Consider the following 25,650-nt stretch of genomic DNA (forward strand, 5'->3'; position numbering starts at 1 on the left):
GCTACTAGTATAAAACAGATACAAACACCAATAGAACTGAATAGATGGGCCAGAAATAAATCCACAAATTATAGCCAACTGAATTTTAACAAAAGTGCCAAAAACACACAATGCAGAAAGACAGTATCCTCAAAGTGCTGAGAACCTGGATATTTATATGCAGAAGAATGAAATTAAACCCTCACCACCCCATACAAAAATCAATCCAAATGGATTAGAGATGTAAATGTGAGACATAAAACTATAAATCTACCAGAGGAAAACATAGGGAAAAATTCCATGACAGCCTGAGCAGTGATTATTTTGAGATATTACCCCCAAAAGTATAGATAACAAAATAAAAAATATACAAATAGGATTACAGTAAACTGAAAAGTTTCTGTACAGCCAAAGAAACAATAGAGGAGACAACCTACAAAATGGAAACATTTACAAACCATATGTCTGATAAATGATTAATATCCAAAATATATCAAGAACTCGACAGCTAAAAAAAGTTAAAAATTGATCACAAGAATAAACAATGCATTGGTTTTTCAAAACAGAGAACCTGAAGAGAATCTCTTTAAAGACATCCAAATTGGCAACAGGTATACAGTGCTAAAAAAATGCTGGAGGAGAGAAGATGGCCGCCCAGGAGGAGATGGTAAGAGTGAGTGTCTAAACTTGTGCTGGAGAAAAGCAGACAGAGACCCTGCAAGGGGGCAAAAGATAATGTGATACAGAGGATAAATAAAAAGAAAATGTAGCTGAGCTAAAGTCCAGTGTCTAAGGGGTTTGTGGGAGGAAACCAGACCACTCTTAGGTCACCGGCACCTCACTGCCCACCCCAGACACAGAATAGATGTCGTTTTGGGAGTGGATCTGACTGAGGGATGGAGGTAGCCCTTCAATGACAGCTTGGCTAATGGAATAGACTCACAGTTTCTCTAACTATCTGGCATGGCAAGTGAAACACATACACCCTGGGAAAACACAGAAGCTGAAAGCAGGAGAATGGAGTGGGACAAAATGCCACACACTTGCACCCAGCACTCCAGCACCTGGGAGCAGCAGGACAATGGAAAGACAGAAGGCTTGCTCAACAGAGAAAAAAACAGTTCACCCAATCCTGCCACATAAATCGGAGTGTTGTTTGTGGAACTTTCACCACACTACCCTCAATTGGCTGCAGGCTCCTGCAGAGGGCCTCTAGCATACCCTAGATAAGGATTCCAGAGGCCAGGGGAACGCAGGTCTATACCAAATACACAAAGCTGAGATTGGAGGGGGAGAGATCTGTAAGAGGAGAGACACTGGAGGCCAGATGAAAGGACAATTTGGTGTAGCCCGAATAGAGGGAGCTCTCCTATTGATTGCTCAAACACCAGAAAGGCCTGAGACAGCACGAGATGCTGCCCATCACCCTGCACTGGAAAACGAGGCCCTCTGCCAAGCCTAGGGGTGGCCCTAGGTTCCAGAGGTGGAGCTGAGACAGATAAGAGTTCTGTGGGCAAAGGGACATATATCAGGCAAGGAGAGTCTGTGAAGGGAAGACACAAAGACATCCCTGATATTTCACCTCAGATAGATTAAGGCAGTAAGATCCAGAGGCCTGCTGTGGATTATGCCTGGAGCACAGCTTGCAACCTTGCCCTATGTTCAGCAGGAACAATAGTCCTTATGGCTTTGGGCAGACAATTTACTGCTGCTTACGATCAGATTGTGGTTCTAGTGTAGAGGGAGTCTTGTGGGTGCTCTGGGTTAATGCTTTAACAATTGTGCAGAGTTTTTTATTTTTATTTTATTTTAGTTTTTTATTTTTATTTGTTCCTTTTATTATTTCCTTCCTTCTTTGTTTGATTTGGGTCATCTTGGTTGAACAATGGTTCTTGTTTCTTTCTTGGTATTGTATTGTTATTATACTTTATTCTTCAAGGCGTTTCCCCTTTGATCTGCTCCTTCTTTTAGTGCTTCTTTTTACTCTCTCTCCTGTTTTCTTTTTTACTCCTCTCTTCTTCATTACCTCACCTCCTTCCCTTCTTGCTCCTCCTTTTTATCTAATGGCACAAATATTACAAGGGCCTGTATAAGTACGTTAGAGAATAAGAATTAATCAGTGCTATAAACTAAGCAGTGCCATTCATAGCCATATCAGAGTAATCCTTAATAAAATTGGGCTTAGAGGATCCAAACAAAACTATATATAAATACATTAACAGGTTCTAGCAATCTCAGAGCCTCTCTCAGTCTTTACACTTCCACCCAACTGCGTACTTCCTGCCTACACAAATGTGCTTTCAAACTCAACACTAGCTCTTAATCCTATCAAAAACAATTCCAAATTCCTGTCTGTGTTACATATTAACATGTATCTTACCTCCCTCCTTTTCTATTGGCATACCCCTATTCCGTGTCCCATTCCTCTCTTTGTCCACCTTCCACATGGTACACAATTCACAAATGCCAGTACAACAAAGTCTGTAAGAGGCGTTGAAAAAAGTAAAATCAAAACAAGTTTTAATGTTTATCATTGCTGTATGGTTGGATCTGTTGCTGTGGCTATAACCAGTAGAAATTTTTTCCTTATAACACAGTTACAGGGTCCAACCCAATTAAATTGAATAAGTTGAACAAATTAACAATACCTTTTGATAAAGTCAAGAACACATCATTGAAAAAAAAAAGAATTAACCAAAGAGATCATACCAACAACAAATTCTTCTCACTCTATTTACCTCAGTCCTCAGCATATACACACACCAAAAATTGTAACATGGAAAAACAAGGCAAAAATGAAAAAAGAAAAAAATCAAAGACTCCTAACTCTCTCAAAGCAGATCCAAGGGGCATCAATGAAGAGGAAATCAAACACCAGATAGCTGAGTTGCAAGAAATGATTAAAGAGGAAGAAAAGAAAATCAGCATAATATTACCCAAAAGATAGTGAAAATGTCAAACAAACTGACCAGTGTAGTTATGAGAGAAACAAATAAAAAATTAGAAGCACTCAGAAAAATGGTTCAAAACATGAATGACAAATTTACCAAAAAAAAAAAAAAATGGGTTCTACAAAAAGGTGCCAAACAAAAATTCCAAAGACAAATAATTCTTTTGAATTCATAAACAGAAGAAATGAACGATGTAAAGAAAATTTTTCAGAAATCAAAAACAAAATGGAGTAACACTGTGATATAGTCAGAGAAACCTTAAAAACAATGAGAGCAAGAAAACTTCATCCAATAGTTATAGATGATATGAAGACTAACCTAAGGCTAATTGGCATTAGAGAGACATTAGAAGACAGCACAAATGAAATTTAAAATTCTATTTACAGAAATTGCAGTGGAAAACTTCAAGTACAGTGAAGTTACTCAACATACAGGTAAGTAAAGCTTATGGAATGCCAAAAGAAAAAAGCAACTCCCCATGACACATCATTGTCAAAATCCCAGAGTCCAACAAAAAGACAGAATCTTTAAAGCTGTCAGAGACAAAGAAATCATATATAAAAGTAAACCCACTAGGATTACAGGATTATTTTCAGCACAAACTTTAAAGGGTAGGAGAGTTTGGAGTAAAATGTTTCCATCCCTAGAAAATAACTTTCAAACCAGACTAATATATCCTGCAAAACTATCATTCAAAATTTATGGAGAAATAAGAATATTCCATAAAAAAGAACATTTTAAGAAATTCATGAACACCAAACCAGCACTCTAAAAATATTCAAGGATGTCCTAGACATTAATGATGAAGACAAAAAAGCCAAAAAGTTGAATGGAATCAATATGTCAAGCAAGGTAAATAGTTAAAGGGGGGGGGGGGGTAAAGGAATCAACAACAAAAATGAACATAATGACAGAAATAAGTCATTATTTTTCAGTAATAACTCTCAACATAAATTGCCTCAGGTCCCCAATTAAAAGATACAATTGGCAGGCCAAATCAAGAAATAAAAGCTAATGGTCTGTTGCATTCAAAACACTCATCTAACCAAGAAAAAAATTCATAGACTAAACACCAAAGAATGGAAAGCAATATTCCATGTACCAGGATTGTGAAAGCAGCGGTAGCAACTTTTATTTGTAGATAAAGTAAATATTAAGCTAAAACTGATGAGAAAAGACAAGATCACTTTCCATTAGTTAAGGGAATGATTCAACAGGAAGAGATAACAACTGTAAATATATATGCACCAAACATCAGTGCACCAAAGTTCATAAAACAAACACTATTAGACGTAAAGGATAAAAAAAACACCAACACTATCAGTAGGTGGCCATAATACCTCATTTTCACAAATAGATCAACTAAACAAAAAAATAACAAAGAAATATCAGAGCTGCTGGGCATGGTGGTGCACGCTTATAATCTCACAACATGGGAGGCTAAGGCAGGAAAATCATTATGGTTTCAAGACCAGCTTAGGCTACACAGTGAGATTAAGGCAAGCCTGAACAACATAGTGATACCCTGTTTCAAAAAAATATCTAAAACAAAAATAAGAAGAAAGAATGAAATAGTAGAGCTGAACTGACCCCACTGTCCAACAAATGAACTTCATAGATATCTACATAGGGTTCTACTCTACTAGAATACATTTTTCTCAGCAGCACACAAAACTTTTTCCAAAATAGACCACATACTAGTCCAAATTGATTAAACAAATACAAAACAATCAAAATCATTCCATATATACTATCAAATCATAATGCTTTGAAACTAGAAAATCAATCACAAAAAAGCACAGAAATTTTACAAACACATTAAATAACACTACTGAACAGTCAATGGCTCATAGAAGAAGTCAAAGAAGATATTAATTCCTAGAATCAAATGATAATACCAGTACAATATGCCAAAATCTATGGGACACAATGAAAACAGTCCTAACAGAGAAGTTTATTGCTATAAATGCTCACTTTAGAAAACAAAATGGGCTTAAATAAATAACCCAAGAATGTTACTCAAAATACTAGAAAAACAAGAACAGCCTAAATCTAAATTTAGTAGAAGGAGGGAAATCATAAAAATTAGAGCATAAATTAACAAAATTCAGACCAAAAAAAAACCAAGAATCAAATTAATTGAGGAGCTGGTTCTTTGAAAACTAATTAAAATAGACAAATACTTAGCCAAACTTACCAGAAGATAGAACAGAAAGACCCACACCCATGTAATTAGAAATGAAAAAGGTGTGATCACAATGAACACCACTGAAATGCAGACAATTAGTAACTATTATGAAAAACTGCACTCCAACACATTGAAGATTCCTGAAGAAATGAACAAATTCCTGAAAACATATGAATTACTAAAACTGAACTAAGAAGACATAGGTAATCTGAACAATCCAGGCAGTGAAATCAAGTCAATAATAAAAGCATGCTAAGAAAAGCCCAGGACCTAGTGGAATTTTCCCAGGACCTGCTGAATTTTACCAGACCTTCAGGGAGAATATAAGACCAATACTCCTCAAATTCTTCAATGAAATTGAAAAGGTAGGAGTACTCCCAAATTCATTCCTGGAATCTACCATTACCCTGATTGCAAAATCAGACAAGGGCACAATTGAAAAGGAAAACTACAAGCCAATCTCTTTAATAAACATAGTTATAAAAATTATCAAGATACTGACAAATAAAATGCACCAAATCATCAAAAAATCTTTATCATAACTAAGTAGCCTTCATTCTAGGGATGAAAGAATACTTAAAAATTGCCAAATGAATAAACGTAATACAACATATAAACAATAGAAAGGAAAAAAATCACATTATCATTTCAATAAAGAAAAAGGTTTTGATAAAATCTAATGTCCATTCATGATGAAAAAACCCTGAAGAAAATAAGTATATATGGATCTTATTTCAATCTGATAAAAGCCATTTATGACAAACCAACAGTCAACATCTTATGAAATGGAGAAAAACTTAAACTTTTCCCTCTAAACTCAGGAACACAACAAGGATGTCCACTATCACCACTCCTGTTCAGTACAGTACCTGAAACATTAGCTAGAACAACCAGGCAGGGGAAAGAAATAAAAGAGATACGTATAGGGAAAGAAGTCTAATTAACATTATTTGCAGGTGACATGATTCTTTACATAGAAGGTCCAAAAATTCCACCAAAAGAGTCCTAGTATAACCAAGTTCAGCAATGTAGTAGGATACAAAATCAGTACACAAAAATCAGGGCCAAGGATGTATGTAGCTCAGTGGAACAGTGCCTGTCTGGCAAGCACAAGGCCCTGAGTTTGATTCCCAGTACCACAAAAAGAAAGAAAGAAAAAGAAAAAAAGAAAGAAGGAAGGAAGGAAGGAAGGAAGGAAAAAAGAGAAAGAAAGAAAGAAAGAAAAAGAAAGAAAGAAAGAAAGAAAGAAAGAAAGAAAGAAAGAAAGAAAGAAAGAAAGAAAGAAAGAAAGAAAGAAAGAAAAAGAGAAAGCAAGCAGGCAGGCAGGTAGCCCTCTATGTCAATAATAAACCCAACCCACAAAAAATAAATTAGGAAAAAAATACCATTCACAATAACAGCAAGAATATCAAAAACATAGGAATTAACCAAGAAAGTGAAAAGCCACTACAACAAAAGCTAAAGTGGGGCCAGGGATTTAATGCAGTGGCACCACACCCAAGCACAAGGTCCTGATACCAAAAAAAAAAAACTAAAGTAATATGAAAAAGATCAAAGAAGATATCAAAGAATTGGAACAGGAAAATCCCCTGTTCCTAGATAGACAGAACAAGGATAGTCAAAATGGCCACACTTCCAAAATTGATAAACAGATTTAATGCAATCCCAATCAAAGTACAGACAGCATTCCTCACAGAACTGAAAAAAAGAATCCTAATATTTATATGGAACCAGAAGAAACCCAGAATAGCAAAAACAATCTCAGGCAACAAGAGTAAGTAGGAGGCATCACAATCCCTAATATCAATTTCTATAACAAAGCTACTGGAACAAAAACAGCATGATACTGGCACAATAATAATGTGAATCATTGGGACAGAAAAAGAGGATGCAGAAACAACTCCAGACACATTCAACCACTGATCTTTGACAAAGGGACCACAAATATATGCTTGAAGAAAATAACTTCCTCAGCAAATGGTGCTGAGAAAGCTGGTTGTACACCTGTAGAAGACTGAAAATGGATGAAAGATAAATCTTCAGTAAATCTACTCAGCCACACTCAGAACTGTGCTAATTTCAATCAGTGGACTAATTTAGTGCCACACACCCTTAATCCCAGTATCACATGCCCTAGATCTAGCCAGCTCTAAAAACCCCCACCTATGAGCACATGAAGTTTTGTGGGACATCTAGATACAAGCCATACAGCCTCCAAAATAAAACACCCAAAAGATGACAAATTGAAATGAATAGACACTTCTTAGAAGATGAAGTACAAATGGACATTAAGTACATGAAAAAATGTTCAGTATCTTTGGCCATTGGACAAATACAAATTAAAGCACAGATTGCATCTTATACCAGAAGGAATGGCCACCACCAAGAATTCAAAAAATAAGTACTGCTGAGTCTGTGGGGAAAGGGGAACCCCTCTACATTGTTAGCAGGAATGTAAAATAGTACAACTAAAATGGAAATAAGTATGGAAATTTCTGAAAAAAAATAAGAAATTCCATTGGATCCAGGTATTCTCCTTTCAGGTATCTTCCTGAAAGAATTAAAGAAATTACAGTGATACACGCATATTCATGTTTATTGCAATACAACTCAAAATAGCTTAATCTTGAATGTGGCCAATATGTTCATCAATAGATGAATGGATAAAAACAAATGTGGTATTTATGCATAATGGAGTATTACTCTGCTATAAAGAAGGACAAATTTGAGCCATTTGTAGGAAAATGGGTGCACCTTGAAACCATAATTTTAAGCAAAATAAATTAGACACATAAGTTTATATATAACATGGTTTCTTTTACACAAGTAACCCAAAGTATAAATTAATAAAAGAGCCAAATAAGGCCAGGAGTGGTGGCACACGGCTGTAATCCCAGCACTTGGGCGGCAGAGGCAGGAGGATTGGTGTGAGTTGAAGGCCAGCCTGAATTACGAAGCAAGACCCTGATTCAAAAAACCAAAAAAAAAAAGAGCCAAATAAAAGATAACAGGAAACAGGGAGATAGAACTTTTGCAATGGAAAAAGGACCAAGAGATGGAGATAGAGAGAGAGAAAAGGAAGCTAGAAAGAATTAAGATGTGTCATTCACATGTAACAACTCTCCACGATGATGACTGTAATCATTATGTACTGCAAACACTTACTAATAAAAAGTTTTAAAGATACTCAACCTTAGTACTTTTCACTGATGTCCAAGGCAAAATTGCAACCACATATGTTAGAATAGCCATTACCAAAATATTAGGGTTTTGCTTGTTGTTGGTGGTGGTGGTGGTGATATTTTGAGACAGGGTCTTGCTTTGCAGTTCAAGCTGGCCTTGAAATTACTATGTAGCTGGGGCTGGCCTCAAATTCACAGCACCCCCTCCCCCCGCCTCCAGAATGCTAGGATGACAGGCATGTGCCACCATGCGCACCTCATAATATTAAATTTTGCTGAAGTTGGAGAGAAGAGAGAACCTTGTACACTGTTGAAAGAATGAAAATTACTATGGACATTTTACAAAACAATTTGAAGAGCCTTTAAAAAATTTAAAATAGGACAACCAGTTGATCCAGCAATCTTACTTTTCGGTATGTCTTACTTGGTCTCCTCATCATTGACACACAAAGCCCAGCACACATATCTTTAAAAAGAAGTGTATTTTGCCTCACAATGTCTGAGCTCTCAGTTCCTGAATCAATAGCTAGCTCCAAAGCAGAAATGGTGTGAGGGAAGAGCCTAGCAGAGAGGAAAGTGAAAGCTGCTCACCTCATGGTAGCCAAGAAGCAGAGCAGGAAAGGAGGAGTCAGGAGGGAAATATTCCCAGCCAGTCAAACCCCTAGTAGCCTGCTGCCTCCAAGCCCCACCTCTTAAGAGTGCATTCATTGGGTGAACTTGAGAGTGGTTAAATCCACTGAAGAACAGCACCTCCATGATCCAATCAACCGCCAAAAGATCCGCCTCTAAACACATGAGTTTTGAGGGACCTTTTGAATATAAACCATAATACAAAAATATGAGGTCAAGGAAAAGAAAAAGTGCTTCAAAATTATAAGGGAACATGAGAAATCAATCCAGCAGCTGCTAGATGATGCAAAGAAGAATAACATAAGACTGATCGGAGTCAATGAAGAAACAGGAGAGAGTGGAGATGACATAAAAAAATCTCTTCACAGAAATAATGGCAGAAAACTTCCCAAGCAGGGGGAAAGAGCTTGACATACAGATAAGTGAGGCATATAGGACTCCAAATAGCCTTGATCAAAAATAATCTACACATAGGCATATAATTGTTAAGATTCCAGAAACACAACAGAAGAACAAAGTTCTACAAGCAGTTAGAGAAAAGAAACAAATCACATGCAAAGGAAAGCCCATCAGAATCACAGCAGACTTCTCAACACAAACCATCAAGGCAAGAAGAGCCTGGAGTGACATATTCCAAGCCCTAAAAGAAAACAGCCTCCAACCCAGATTGATGTACCCTGAAAAACTATCTTTCAAAATGGATGGAGAAATAAGATACTTTCATGACAAAGAGCACCTTAGGAACTTTGTGAATACCAAACCAGCACTCCAAAGAATTTTACACAATATCCTAGGAACAGACATTGAGGATCACAACCCCAGGAAGCAAAGCAGAATGAACCCATCTGACATGACAAGAAATTAAATGTAAAGGGGGAGAACCCAACAAAAAGAAAAAGTCATGGCAATGACAAGTCAATACGTTTCAGTTATAACCATCAACGTTAATGGTCTCAATTCACCAATCAAAAGAAATAGACTGGCAGAATGGGTGAAGAAGCAAAATCCAACAATATGCTGCATACAAGAAACACACTTAATTCAAAAGGAAACTTATAGACTGAAAGTTAAAGGGTGGAAAACAACACTCCATGTGACAGGAACCCGAAAAAAAGCAGGAGTAGCTATTCTCTTTGCAGATCAAGTAGATGTCAAACAAACACTGATTAAGAGAGATGAAGAAGGACACTACATCCTTGTAAAGGGAAGAATCCAAGAGGAAGAGATGACAATCATAAATATCTGTGCACCAAACACTAGTGCACCCAACTATATAAAACAAATACTAACGGACATGAAAAATCATATATGCACTAATACAATTGTAGTGGGGTACGTCAATACCCCACTGTCACAAATAGATAGATCAACTAGACAAAAAATAAGTAATGAAATACAAGAACTCAATCGAACTCTTGAACAAATGAACTTAACAGATGTTTACAGGGTCTTCCACCCCACAAAATCAGAATACACATTCTTCTCAGCTGCACATGGGTCACTCTCCAAAATAGACCACATACTCACACATAGAACATGTTTAAGTAAGTGCAAAGGAATTGAAGTTATCCCCTGTATATTATCAGACCATAGTGTCATGAAATTGGAGATCAATAGCAAAAGAAACTCAAAAAATTTCATAAACATGTGGAAATTGAACAACACACTTCTGAATAAATAATGGGTCACAGAGGAAAATAAAGAAGAAATCAGACAGTTCCTTCAATTAAATGACAATGACAATACAACATATCGGAATCTGTGGGACACAATGAAAGCAGTCTGACGAGGGAAATTAATAGCACTGAATACACATATTAGGAAAACAGAATGAGCCCAATTAAACAACCTGATGCTGAATCTCAAGCTTCTAGAAAAAGAAGATCAGGACAACCCCAAAGCTCATACAAGGGAGGAAATTATAAAGATCAGAGGAGAAATCAATGCAATGGAGACTAAGAGAATGATACAAAAAATTCAATGAAGCCAAGAGCTGGTTCTTTGAAAGAATCAACAAAATTGACAAACCCTTAGCCAACCTTATCAGAAAAAGGAAAGAAAAGGCCCAAAACCATGCAATTAAGAATGAAAAGGGTGAAATTACAACAGACCCAGCAGGTATCCAGAGGATCATCAATACCTACTTCCAGAACCTATACACCAATAAGATGGACAACACAGAAGAAATGGACAGATTCCTAGATACATATGAATTACCAAAGTTGAACGAAGAAGACCTAAAAATTCTGAACAACCCAATATCAACCAATGAAATTCAAAATGTAATTAAAAACTTATCAATTAAGAAAAGCCCAGGACCTGATGGCTTCACTGCTGAATTCTACAAGACATTTAGAAAGGAACTGCTGCCACTACTGTTTAAACTCTTCAATGAAATGGAAAGGGAAGCAATATTCCCAAATTCATTCCTGGAAGCAAGCATCACCTTGATCCCCAAACCAGAGAAAGACCCAACTGAAAAAGAGAACTATAGGCCAATCTCACTAATGAACCTAGATGCAAAAATCCTTAATAAGATAATGGCAAATAGAATGCAGAAGTTCATCAAGAAGATCATACACCCTGATCAAGTGGGATTCATCCCAGGGATGCAGGGATGGTTCTATATATGCAAATCAATCAATGTAATACATATATCAATAGAGCCAAGGACAAAAACCATATGATTATCTCCATAGACGCAGAAAAAGCATTTGACAAAATCCAACATGCATTTATGATAAAAACCCTACAAAAAATTGGAATAGATGGTCTCTACCTCAATCTGATAGAAGCCATCTATGAAAAACCAACAGTCAATATCATACTAAATGGTCAAAAACTGAAATCCTTCACACTAAAATCAGGAACAAGACAAGGATGTTCACTATCACCACTCTTGTTCGATATAGTTCTGGAAACATTAGCCATGGCAATTAGACAAGAGAAAGAAATAAAAGGAATAAAGATAGGAAATGAAGAAGTCAAATTGTCATTATTTGCAGATGACATGATACTCTATATAGAAGACCCCAAGAACTCCACCAAAAGTCTTCTAGACTTAATAACCAAATTCAGTCAAGTAGCTGGTTACAAGGTCAATACACAGAAATCAATAGCTTTCCTCTACACCAATGACAGACTCACTGAGAGAGAAATAGGTCAAATAATTCCTTTCACAATAGCATCCAAAAAACTGAAATACCTAGGAAGCAACCTAACACAAGAAATCAAAGACCTCTTCTCTGAAAACTATGGCACTCTGAAAAGAGAGATTGAAGATGATATCAGAAAATGGACAGACATCCCCTGCTCCTGGGTAGGAAGGATCAATATAGTGAAAATGGCCATACTTCCAAAACTGCTATATAGATTCAGTGCAATTCCAATTAAGATCCCAGCAGCATACCTCATGGACCTTGAGAAAAAAATTCCAAAAATTCATTTGGAACAAGAAGACACCCAGAATAGCAAAAGCAATTCTAGGTAACAGAGACATGGCAGGGGGTATCACAATCCCCAACCTGCAACTCTACTACAAAGCTACTGTGATAAAAACAGCATGGCACCGGCAAAGAAACTGACCTGAGGACCAGTGGAACAGATTAGAAGATGCAGAAACAACGCCAGACACACTCAGCCATCTCATCTTCAATAAAGGAGCCAAATACCCTCACTGGAGGAAAGATAGCCTCTTTAATAAATGGTGCTGGAAAACTTGGGCTTCAACTTGCCAAAGATTAAAACTAGACCTATATCTCTCACCATGCACTAAACTAAAATCAAAATGGATTAGAGATGTAAATATTAAAATAGAAACTCTGAACCAGTTGGAACAGAGGTTAGGTAGAACCCTTGAAGACAATGGTGTAGGAAAAGATTTTATGAACAAAACCTCAGTGGCCCGTGAACTAGCACAAACAATCAACAAGTGGGATCTCTTCTTTTTAAAACGCTTCTGCACAGCAAGAAAAAACACCTGCAGTGTGAAGAGACAACACACAATGTGGGAAAAAATCTTCACCTGCACTTCCTCAGACAAAGGTCTACTATCTCGAATCTATAAAGAACTTAAAAAGATCAGACCTCCCACATTTAAAGACCCAATCCAAAAATGGGCATCTGAAATGAACAGACATTTCTCAAAGAAGTAGAAATAGCAAATAAATACATGAAAAAATGTTCAACATCACTGGTCATTCTAGAGATGCAAATGAAAACAATGCTGAGATTCCACTTCACTCCAGAAAGAATGGCTGCTATCATGAAATCAACCCATAGCAAATGCTGGTGGGGCTATGGGGAAAGAGGAACCCTGCTCCACTGCTGGTGGGAGTGTAGACTGGTGCAACCACTGTGGAAATCATGGAGATATCTCAAAGAACTAGGACTGGAAGTCCCATTTGACCCACCTATTCCCCTGCTGGGCATCTTCCCCAAAGAATTAAAAGCATCATACCACAGTGATATATGTGGACCCATGTTCATAGAAACACAGTTTGTGATAGCTAAAACTTGGAAACAGCCCAAATGCCCATCAACTGGAGACTGGATAAAGAAAATGTGGGGTTTTTGATAAAATGGAGTACTACTCAGCCATAAAAAATGAGAAATTAGAGACATTTATAGCTAAGTGGATGCACATTGAGGCAATACTCTTAAGTGAAATAAATAGGACACACATGAATAAATAGTTTAGTTTAGTTTCTCTGGTGTGTGAAACTGAAAGTGTAAATAAGGACTAAATGTACAATAGGTAATGTGAAATAGGACGAAAAGGGGCAAGGGGAAGGAAGTGGGAGGGCTGGAGGAAAGGATAGAAGGGAATGGAATTAATATGAGAAAATGGAAAAATAGGAACAAAATCTTTCTAAATAGGGAGGAATGGAGGGGTTGAAGGAAGGGCTGGGCAAGGGTGAAAAATAAGAACCAAGAGAGAATATGTAAAGGTGCAAATTTCCAATGGTGGATGTCATTATATTGTATACCTAAAATGTAGCAATGATTAGAATGAATAATTGATAATGCAAAATAGGAAGAAAAGGTCCAAAGGGGTAGGGGTAGTGGGAGGGGCAGGAGAAAGGAAAGAAGGGAAAGGAAAACTGATGAGAAATGGAAAAAATGGAAATAAAGTCTTTGTAAATAGGGAAAGGTGGAGGGGATGAAGGGAGGGCTAGGAATGGGGAAAAAATAAGAACCAAGATGCATCATGTAAAGGTACAAGTTCCCAATGAGAAATGTAATTGTGTTGTATACCTACAATGTACCAATAAAAGAATTTAATTAAAAAAAATATGAGGTCAGTATATCAAAGCAATAGCTACACTTCAATATTCATTGCAGCATTATTCACAATTGTGAAGATATGAAATCAATATACATGTACATGAGTGGATGAATGGATCATACACACACACATACACACTCACAAATCCTTGAACTGTTATTTATGCCACATAAATTTATAACTGACCTAGAGGGCTTATGTTAAGTGACATAATACAAGCCCAGAAAAATAACTGCATGACCTTTTATTTGGACTCTTAAAAAGCTGCATTCATAAGAGCAAAAAGTAAAATGGTGGTGCCAGATACTGCTAGGGATTACTGAGATATGGGTTAAAGATAATGGAATAAGAGAGAAGGAAAGAGAAATGAGGGAAAAAAGCAATAATAAAATCCACGTAGTTGCAAGAACAAAGAATTAAAGCATCCTCACTGTCTTTAAGGAAAACAAAGATACAAAATTGAGGTTAGACAGGAGAACTACCTTCAAGAAATTTATTGAACATCGAGGTACCTGTGGTTATCAATATATTGCAAATTTGAAAATTGCTAAGAAAGCAGATTTAAGTGTTCTAACCACAAAATGATAAGTATGCTAATTAGCTTGATTTAGCCATTCTACAATGTATACATGTATCAAAACATCATGTTGGATACCACAAATTAAACTTATTTTCAAGTAAAATAAACCTTTCAATTTTTTTTTTAAAGTTACATTCCAAATATATCTTCAAAATAGAGCAAAGTGTGCTTGTGAGTTGTATGGAAAGTGTAAGAAGAGATAAATCAAAGATAATGCCTAGTTTTCTCTGCTAATGAATTTAAGGTATACCCTTATCTAGATAAAAATAGGGGAGGCAGAGTATTTAGAAAGATAAATTAAGGATTCAATTTTAGACCTGCTATATTTAAAATGACTAGTAGATATCCAAGTAGGAATGTCAAAAGGACAATTATATATGAGGTTACATTTCAGTAGAGGTCTGGACATTAACCTAAAAATAATACTTATAGATCAACATTTAGGAGATATTAAAACTATAGAACTAAATGAGATTATTGTGGGATTAAACATAGCAAAGAGATTAGTTGTTGTTGAGCCTTTCAAAATTCAGAAGCTAAGAAAAGGAATAAGAACCATTACCAAGACTTAGAAGGACTGGACACTTAAGTTAGATCCTAATGGATAGTAAGATATTGAAGCAAAATATTGATATTGTGTCACTAGATGGAATGACAATGGCATAATATCCCAATGTCAGATATTATATATTTATGAATCTCAGCTTGAAAAAGGCAGCACAGAGTTATTGGTTCAAAATACAATTATTTCCCGCCCTGAAAGATACCATCTCACAGTCTCAAGTTTTCTCATCACTGATGTCTTAGCTGAAATAATAAAGTAACAATCTATCATTTTATAATGCTAGAAGAAAATTTCTTCCCACTTTGACAGTTAGCATAGAGGGTCATCATATTGCAGAAACAAATAGCACTGCAATCATAATGTTTATAATGGCTATATGTCCCTGAGTCAGTACTAGGAGACAAGTCTCATCTAAAAATTTAGGAAGAGGTGATTAAGTCATTTCAGTCATTCCTGCAACAGGAAAAAAAAAAAGTGTAATTTTGCTTTACCATCTGCATTGTCTGTCTGCTCTGCAAAAAACAACCTCTGATGAGCAAAGTTGTTTATTTTCAACGTTAAGTTACCAAAATCAAGCTTCCATATATTTCCTAATTAACTCTAGCAGTGCTTTCAAAAGATGTGTTTTCACTTTGCACATTTAATGAGCAGATCCAGTCAGCTGTCCTGCTAATGAAATTGGAAAAATAGAAATCTTTGAAAATCATAAGCAGCATATTGTAGAGGGAACCCACCAGACAAGCTACTATAAAAGCTCTTATATTCAACCTCACAATTCATTTTAAAAAGAAATAGCATTTTTCTTTGTCCTATGACAAACTTGCATCTGGACTGAAAAAAAAAATCTATCATTCTGGAATCCTGTTACCTCAGGTAAGTCACAGAGTTAAATTCATGAGAAAATAAGTGTCTACTATTAAATTATCTCCATTTGATGAGAAATTGAGGCATCACCCACCTATATGCATCCTAAATGTGAATTTCTTCCATGGAATGATTTTTGTATCTTTTGATTCACCTTCTAAATGCTAATACTGGGTGAATAGAAACTGAATAGTCATTGTATGTTCAAGTAAATAAAAGAGCATATGACATTATAGAATCAGAGGATCAAACACAGATCTCTGAAAGAGAATGTTGGATTCATATCCTATAGCTTTTATAAAATGATTAATCAAATCATTCCCCTAAATCCTGCTAGAATCAAGGTACCTGATTGCTATGTATCTAGGAAAATTCACCTGAAAACTCTTCATCACCTGTGAATTCTTATTTCAAATTTCAACCTCTTAATGAAATTCTTTAGTTCAGCATTGATAGTCTCTCCCTTCTCTGTTTTCACAGGTTCACAGCACCGTGATAGCACCTATTCACATTTTTCTGGATTCATTCATTTATTCATCTATGTTCATGATTCTGTAAACTTAATCATTACCCTATTCCCAGAGCATGAGATAGATCTACAGTCTAATGGATCTCCTAATTATCTCTGGCATGTGATGGCAGTGACTGGATGAAGAGAGGTACATGATGTGGTGGAAAGAATTGTGCTATACAAGCAATACTTAATCCTCACCCTTTCATGCAGTTTGCAACATATTTTGCTGAAGATACCACCAAAGGAGCATGTCAGCCTGCATCACACCTCCTGTAGTGAATGCTGCTGGTGTCTCACCCAGAACAGATAAACTATTCAGTGTACTTACACATGCACCCAGTTCTTATCTCCACCTCCTTGTGATTCTTGGCTGAGAAAAACTCACAGATGGTATTTTCTCCAAGGACTTAACTTCTCCCCCTACTGTGTACCACACTTATTGCCAGAAGCAAAGGGGAAACAAGAGTATAAAACAGGTTAACCTCTGGCCTCAAGATGGGACTGTGTAGTGCAGTATGTGTGCCAAATCTTCCCTGGGAGGTAAGACTGGAGCCACTCTCCAGTGGAGGCTCTGCTTTTGCTTAGTTTTTCCCCTTGCTCTGTCTTGTTTGCCTCACCTCCCTCTTCCTCCAATGAGTCACTTGAGCAAAGATTTCCATCTAATGTTCTACTTCAAAGAAATTTAAGCCAATATAGTTAGTACTGGAAGTGGAAACAAGAAGTAGACTCCATGACTGGGATCTGGAGTACTTACTTACTGGCCAAATGGCAATGTCCGCCAATCAGTGGAAATAGATTTTGGATTTACAGTTGGTGGTGTGCTGTAAAAGTTCATTTTCTCTGGGTTAGTATGGGATATTGGCAGAAAGATTAACTGGTGTAATGTCTTGAGTTGGAGGACTAGGGATAAAAAGACTATACAGACTATGAAATAGGATGGCTGTTCCTAAGTGCCACTGATTCACTGAAAAAAGGACATGACTGGCTCATGTCTATTAATTAGCAATTTAAAGTCATGCATGAGAGTCAGAGGGCCTTCTCAGTAGCATTTAAAGAGACTATTATCTCCTTTAGCCAGCAGACAGACTTAGAATATCAACCACAAAACTTAGTTGAAAAAGAGGTAGGGCCTCAGAGAAAGCTAGATCCCCAGCAAGAACCTTGATGGGGCAAGTGTAGGATCCTGAGGCCTGCAATAGGGATGTCTAGATAGAAGAAATTCCAGATCCTTATCTAATTGCACCAAAATCAAGTTACATTAAAAATGTCAGCATCCCTGGAAATTATCTAAACCATGTTTGGGACATAAAATGCATATGAAAATATGGGTTTTTTTTCTTATAGGCAAAGAAATCCTCATTTTGTTTTAAATCAATCTGCCTTGGCAGAACTCATTTGAAAAGATGACACAGGATGTGTGTGCAACAATCTTAATTTAAAATTTTTAAATTGTATCTAAGACTTACAGTGTCCAATACATTACACCTTAGCAACATGTAACTAATATTAAATTGGCTAAACTTAAATAAATTAAAGAATTTAATTGCTCAGACTTACTAGCCATATCTCAACTGCTCAGTAGCTACATGCAGCTACCATGATGGATCCCTCAAGTGGAGCACAATTCCACCACCATGGACAGTTGCACCTGGCAGCACTTCTCTTAATCATATGAACTTTTAAAGGTCAATGATAGTTCTTCTAGAGTGATTTACAAGTACAGTAGCTAAATGCACTTACACCTGCAATAAGGTATGTGTTCTTTAATTGTCCTCTTATTCTTCACAGGGTGATATTTAAATGAAACAATTCTTGCAGAACTTTGATCTTGTTGAATGTGACAAGAAGTACTGTTCTACACAGTTGGCATCATTAATGAGGATAACATTTGCAAGATCTCTATAGTCATTAAAAAACATTTACATTATACAGGGTCTGCTAATTTCCATTGGGATTTTCCTAGTTATATTAATACTGTCCTTCAAGTGTGATTTGAGTACAGTGACAATACAGAAGTCAGCTTAGATCATTTTTCATTTGTTTTCTAATACTATGATAATCCCCTTATCATTTAATACTTCCTACCATTATGAATCCTTCAGCAACTCCCTATATACAGTTTTCAGTACTTTGTGCCATCTGAAGATGATCACATTCCTTCCATGTGAGTGATCTTATATCAGATACAGTTTCATCAAACTTGAAATTTCCCTTTTTCTTTTGCATTTACTCACAGTAGCTTAAAAAGCTGGTTACTTGCTTATTGCTATTGGTTAGGGGATGGGTTCATTGACTAACAGTCTCTGTAGTTGGTGATATTGTAAATTACATAAACAACACAAAAATTTGCTTAACATTTGAGGGTCTTTGGCTTACCATTGTTCTATTTGCTAACTCAATCTGACTAAAAGAGCTTTTCTGTACTACTCTTATTACACAAATTTATATTGCAAACTATACTGTAGCATTGGTAGAACAATTGTACTAAAATTCCCAAATCAGCTTTTTAGAAAAAAGCTCTCTATTAAATTAGCCATTTGACTACATTTCTCATTTCTTAGCAGTTATTTTAGTATGAGATAGGGATACAGCACATAGGATATATGATCCTTGCTTTTGGTCAGTGATAGGTCCCAAGTAAGGACCAATCTCTAAGATAAATAGCACAAATGTGTGCTATATATTAGAGTAGATTATTAAAATACAGAAAAGTGTGACAATTATGTTGCAATAAATTAAGTAGAAAAAATTAGATGTTCATACTCCTCCTGGCTTGGTTTCCTGATAAATGGAACTAGCCATACAAACTTAATTTTTACATAATCTAAAATAAACTAGAAAAGAATTCTATAACCTCCTATGGAACTTATTCCAAAAACCAGAAAATCCAGCCAAGTATAGACTTAATAGATAGAATTGATTTGTTGAATAAATAGTAATTGCTTATATAGCATGACTTAACTACTGATCAGCCAAATGAGAGGAGGTCTTGCTGCAATACCAAACAACCTAATAATTTTAGGGGCTTAAAACACACAGATTTTGGGTAAAGGTAAATATCTATCATTGGTCAGCCACTGGTGTACTCTACATCTACTTCACACCAGGCTCCAAGTTTATGGAGCAACCTCAACTTGGAATATTACTTGGCAGGGTGGCAGAGGGAAAGAGAGATGGGGCAAGCCTCACCTTTACTTTTAATGGTCTCTCTTGAGAGTAATGCATGCCTCTTCTAACATCATGATCCAACACTAGCCATGAGCTCTTGCAGAGATGTATAAAACTCTCTCAAGGAGGGGTACGACAGGGAGAAAGAATGAAATAGTTGAATTACGGTCCTACAGAGTACCTACCACACAACTACCAAGCAATATACCACAACTACCAAAATGTACATACACATCGTTTGCTGCTTGGCCCCATTCTTTGCATCTCAAGACATTATGTACAACTGGTCTCCACTGAATTTTAAATACAATGGTGCCTCCATTCAAAAACACTTTTGTTTGCAAACAACTTGGCTCACAAATAGCATTTGACAAAATGTTTTTTTGTTTGCAAACTGCATCAGATGAGAAACAGGACCGGAGCCATCTTTCCCACACAAACACAAACATGGCCATCTTTTCCAAAATCACAGAACACATTAAATTCATGAACCAAGGTACCACTGTATTCTGTTTCTTAGGTTCCTAATCTGAAAAGATGAATTGCAATTTTCCAGCTACTCTGGCACAGAACTTTTCAGTCCACTTTAACCACTAATAAATCTGGTATTTTAATTTGTTTTTAAACTTCTGGGTATATTTTCTTTTACTTCTATGGACCAGAACTTGGGAGAAAGAGCAGAGTGACTGAGGTCAGCCTGAGACCCAAAATCTACCTGAAAATTCATTTATTCTACTGATCAGAGAATAACTTTCTCTAGAAAGGAAAAGCATCCTTAAAAAGAGGATTTTATTACAGCATGGTACTGGCAAAGAAAGAGACCTGAGGACCAGTGGAACAGACTAGAAGATGCAGAAAAAACTCCAGACATACTCAGCCACCTCATCTTCGACAAAGGAGCCAACCAACCTCACTGGAGGAAAGATACCCTCTTTAATAAATGGTCCTGGAAAAACTGAGTTTCAACCTGCCAAAGATTAAAACTAGACCCATATCTTTCACCATGCACTAAACTAAAATCAAAGTGGATCAAAGATCTAAATATTAAAACAGAAACCCTAAACTTGCTGGAAGATAGGTTAGGTAGAACTCTTGAATACATTGGCATAGGAAAAGACTTTATGAGCAAAATCTGAGTAGCACAGGAACAAGCACAGAGAATCAACAACTAGGATCTCATCGTATTAAAGAGCTTCTGCACTCCAAATGGAACCATCAACAAAGCTAAGATACAACCTACAAAGTGGGAAAAAAAATGTTAGCAGCTGTTCCTCAGACAAAGGACTACTATCTAGAATATATAAAGAACTTTAAAAAATCAGACCTCCCAAATTTAAAGACCCAGTTTAAAAATGGGCAGCTGAAATGAACAGACATTTCTCAAAGAAGAAAAGCAGCAAATAAACATATGAAAAAATGTGCAACATCACTGGACATTCAAGAGATGCAGATGAAAACAACACTGAGATTCCACCTCACCCCAGAAAGAATGGCTGCTATCAAGAAATCAACCAATAACAAATGCTGGCAGGGTTGTGGGGAGAAAGGAATGCTTTTCCACTGTTGGTTGGAGTACAGGCTGATGCAACCACTGTGGAAATCAATATAGAGATAATTCAGAAAATTAAGATTAGAGGTCCCATTTGACCCAGCTATTCCTCTACCAGTTATCTTCCCAAAACAATTAAAAGAATCATACCACAGCGATATACGTGCACCCATGTTTTTAGCAGCACAGTTTGTAATAGACAAAACTTAGAAACAGCTCAATTGCCCATCAACTGGAGACTGGATAAAGAAGATATGATTTTCTAATAAAATGCAGTACTACTCAACCATAATGAGAAACTAGAGTCATTTATAGCTAAATGGATGCATATTGAGGCTATACTCTTAAGTGAAAAAAATAGGACACACATATGTAAATACTGAATAGTTTCTCTGATGTGAGAAAGTGCAAGTGTAAATAAGGATCAACATGTGTAATAGATAATGTGAAACAGGAAGAAAAGGTCTAAAAGGAAAGAGGAAGTGGGAAGTGTAGGGGGAAGGAAAGAAGGGAAAGGGAAAAAATATGAGAAAAAGAAAAAATGGAAACAAAGTCTTTGTAAATAGGGAGGGGTGGATGGGTTGAAGAGAGGGAAGGGGAATGGAGAAAAAAAATGAGAACAAAGTTATATCATGTAAAGGTATAAATTTCCAATGATGAATGTCATCACATTGTATACCTAAAATGTACCAATAAACTTAATGTAAAAGAAAGAAGAGAATTTTATTTTCTTTATCCCATTAAATCCCTATAAGAAATTTGTCCAGTAAGTATTATTATTGCCATTTGACAGGTGATAAAGACTCAACCTGAATCAATTGATCAGAGCTGAGATTTAAACCAATGATCTACACATGCTAGCTCATAGGGCAAATCTAAGTAAAGGTAAAAGAATTCAAGTTATCCCCTGTATATTATCAGACCATAGTGCAATACAATTGGAGATCAATAACATAAGAAACCGCAAAACACCCACAAACACATGGAAATTGAATAACACTCTCCTGAACAACCAATTTGTCATGGAGGAAATTAAAGAAGAAATTAGACAGTTTCTACAAGTAAATGATAATGCCAGTACAACATACAGGAATCTATGGGACAAAATGCAAGCATTTCTATGTGGGAAATTCAGAGCAGTGAATGCCCATATTAGGACAACAGAGAGAACTCAGTTAAATAACCCAATGCAGAACCTCAAGCTCCTAGAAAAAGAAGAGCATAACAAACCCAAAGCTCTTACAAGAAAGTAAAGATCTGAGCAGAAATCAATCCAATGGAGACTAAGAGAAAGATACAAAAAATCAATGAATCAAAGAGCTGGTTTTTCAAAAGAATAAATAAAATCAATAAGCCTTTAGCCAACCTTAACCAAAAAAAAGGAAAGAAAATGCTCAAATCCATACAATTAAAAATGAAAAAGGTGAAGCCACAACAGATCCAGCAGATATTCAGAGGATCATCAATACCTACTTTGAGAACCTGTACTCTAATAAAATGGAAAACACAGAAGAAATGGACAGATTCCTAGATACATACAAATTGCCAAAGTTAAATGAAGAAGATACAGAAATTCTAAACACCCCAATAACAATGAGTGAAATTGAAAATGTAATAAAAAATTTACCAACAAAGAAAAGCCCAGGTCCTAATGAGTTCACTACTGAATTCTACAAGACATTTAAAGAAGAACTATCACCATTACTCTTTAAACTCATCAAGGAAATTGAAAGGGAAAGAAGGCTTCCAAATTCTTTCCTGGAAGCAAGTGTTACTTTGATTCCAAAACCAGGGAGAAACCCAACCCAAAAAGAGAACTACAGACCAATCTCCCTAAAGAACATAGATGCAAAAATCCTCAACAAGATACTAGCAAACAGAATACAGAGAGTCATCAAGAAGATCATACACCCTGACCAAGTCGGATTTATCCCAAGGATGCAAGGATGGTTCAACATCCATAAATCAATAAATATAATACACTATATTAACAGAGTCAAGGACAAAAACCATATGATCATCTCAATAGATGCAGAAAAGGCATTTGACAAAATCCAGCACCCATTCATGATAAAAACACTACAGAAAATTGGAATAGAAGGTCTTTATCTCAACCTGATTAAGGCTATCTATGAAAAACCAGCAGCCAACATCATACTAAATGGTCAAAAACTGAAAACTTTCACACTAAAATAAGGAACAAGAAAAGGATGCCCACTATCATCACTCCTGTTCAATACTGTTCTAGAAACATTTCCCATAGCAATTAGAAAAGAGAAAGAAATAAAAGGATTAAAGATAGGAAAGGAAGATGTGAAACTATTATTATTTGCTGATGATATGATACTTTACATAGAAGACTCAAAAAGCTCAGTCAAAAGTCTTCTAGACCAAATTGACAGATTCAGTAGAGTAGCTGGATACAAGATCAACACTCAAAAAACAATAGCCTTCTTATACGCAAATAGCAGACCCATTGAGAGAGAAATTCAGGAAATAATTCCTTTTACAATAGTATCTAAAAAAATGAAATATCTAGGCATCAACCTAACAAGGGAAACAAAAGACCTCTACACTGAAAACTACAGCACTCTGAAGAAGGAAATCAAAGAGGATATAAGAAAATGGAAAGATATCCCTTGTTCCTGGGTAGGAAGAAGCAATATAGTGAAAATGGCCATACTTCCAAAACTACTATATAGATTTAATGCAAAACCGATTGAAATTTCAACAATATATTTCACAGAACTAGAGAAAACAATCCAAAAATTCATTTGGAAGCAGAAGAAACCTAGAATAGCAAAAGCAATTCTAAGCAACAGAGACATGGCTGGGGGGTATCACGATCCCCAACTTGAAACTATACTACAAAGCTACTGTGATAAAAACAGCATAGTACTGGCAAAGAAACAGACCCGAGGATCAGTGGAATAGATTAGAAGATGCAGAAACAACTGCAAACTCAGCCACCTCATCTTTGACAAAGGAGCCAATCATCCTCATTGGAAGAAAGATAGCCTGTTCAATAAATGGTGTTGGAAAAACTGGATTTCAACCTGCCAAAGATTAAAACTAGACCCATACCTATCACCATGCACTAAACTAAGATTGAAGTGGATTAAAGAGCTGAATATCAAGACAGAAACAGTAAACTTGCTGAAAGATAAGTTAGGCAGAACTCTCAATGACATTGGCATAGGAAAAGACTTTATGAACAAAACTTCAGTAGCACAGGAGCTAGCACAAAGAATCAATAACTGGGATCTCATCATATTAAAAAGCTTCTGCACTGCAAGAGAAACTACCAACAGAGCTAAGAGACAACCTACAATATGGGAAGAAATTTTTAGCAGCTGTACCTCAGACAAAGGTCTACTATCTAGAATATATAAAAAATTGAAAAAAATCAGACCCCCCAAATTCAAAGACCCAATTCAAAAATGGGCATCTGAAATGAACAGACATTTCTCAGATAAAGAAGTAAAAGCAGCAAATAAATATATGAAAACATGTTCAACATCACTGATCATTCAAGAGATGCAGATGAAAACAACACTGAGATTCCACCTCACCCCACAAAGAATGGCTGTTATCAAGAAATCAACCGATGTTCTCATTTTCATTATTCACTGTCCATTCCTATTAGCACTTCAAGTGTAAGTCTCTTTCAAGGGCCAGATTTGATGCCAACTCCTTATGAAACCTGCCTCATTATCCATGAGCTGAGTTAGGCACCTTTTCTCCCTCTACTGTGTGATTATTTCCTTCAATATATTATAAATTTCTTTAGGATATGTTGCTTGTCTTTATATCCTCAGGGCCTAGTGTGATGCCTGTCATTGGCCTCACCATTAATATTAATGAAGATAAATAAATGAGTGAAACTTTCATGTAGATTCAAGTTTGGTCAAAAAATATTCAAAGCAATGTAGTAAATCAGAGTACAAAAAAATTAAAGCTAGACAGCACTGAGAAGTAGAAAAATAACTAATTGGTAACAACCAAACTGAATCTTAATTGTGGCTAAATCACTACCTATTATCATCTAGGTGTTTTAGCTTCCTCAGTTTTTAAATAGGAGGTTGAGAATGCATGATCCTTAAAGCTAATCAATTCTGAATTTCTTTGGTCCTGAGAAGTGACTTTGCTCAGCCACCAAAAGCAAAAGCAGTTAAAGTATTATCTACCTGTAT

The 25,650-nt window shown here is 36.2% G+C and overlaps 1 long non-coding RNA gene across 1 annotated transcript in view; it reads right to left on the reverse strand.

Moving 5' to 3' along the window:
- Nucleotides 1-1,518: 1,518 nt before the first annotated feature.
- Nucleotides 1,519-25,650, reverse strand: part of LOC110346942 (uncharacterized) — a 51,980-nt gene continuing 27,848 nt past the window's right edge. The window contains exons 2-3 of the long non-coding RNA XR_015451627.1: nucleotides 2,360-2,460; nucleotides 1,519-2,039 (exon numbers count right to left, since the gene is read on the reverse strand). This is a non-coding gene — a long non-coding RNA (uncharacterized LOC110346942). The remainder of the gene's footprint in view (nucleotides 2,040-2,359; nucleotides 2,461-25,650) is intronic.

The sequence above is a fragment of the Heterocephalus glaber genome, unplaced genomic scaffold (genome assembly GCF_053883595.1).
Source record: "Heterocephalus glaber isolate CG9 unplaced genomic scaffold, H.glaber_assembly_v1.0 deba00001429, whole genome shotgun sequence".
Lineage (NCBI taxonomy): Eukaryota > Metazoa > Chordata > Mammalia > Rodentia > Bathyergidae > Heterocephalus > Heterocephalus glaber.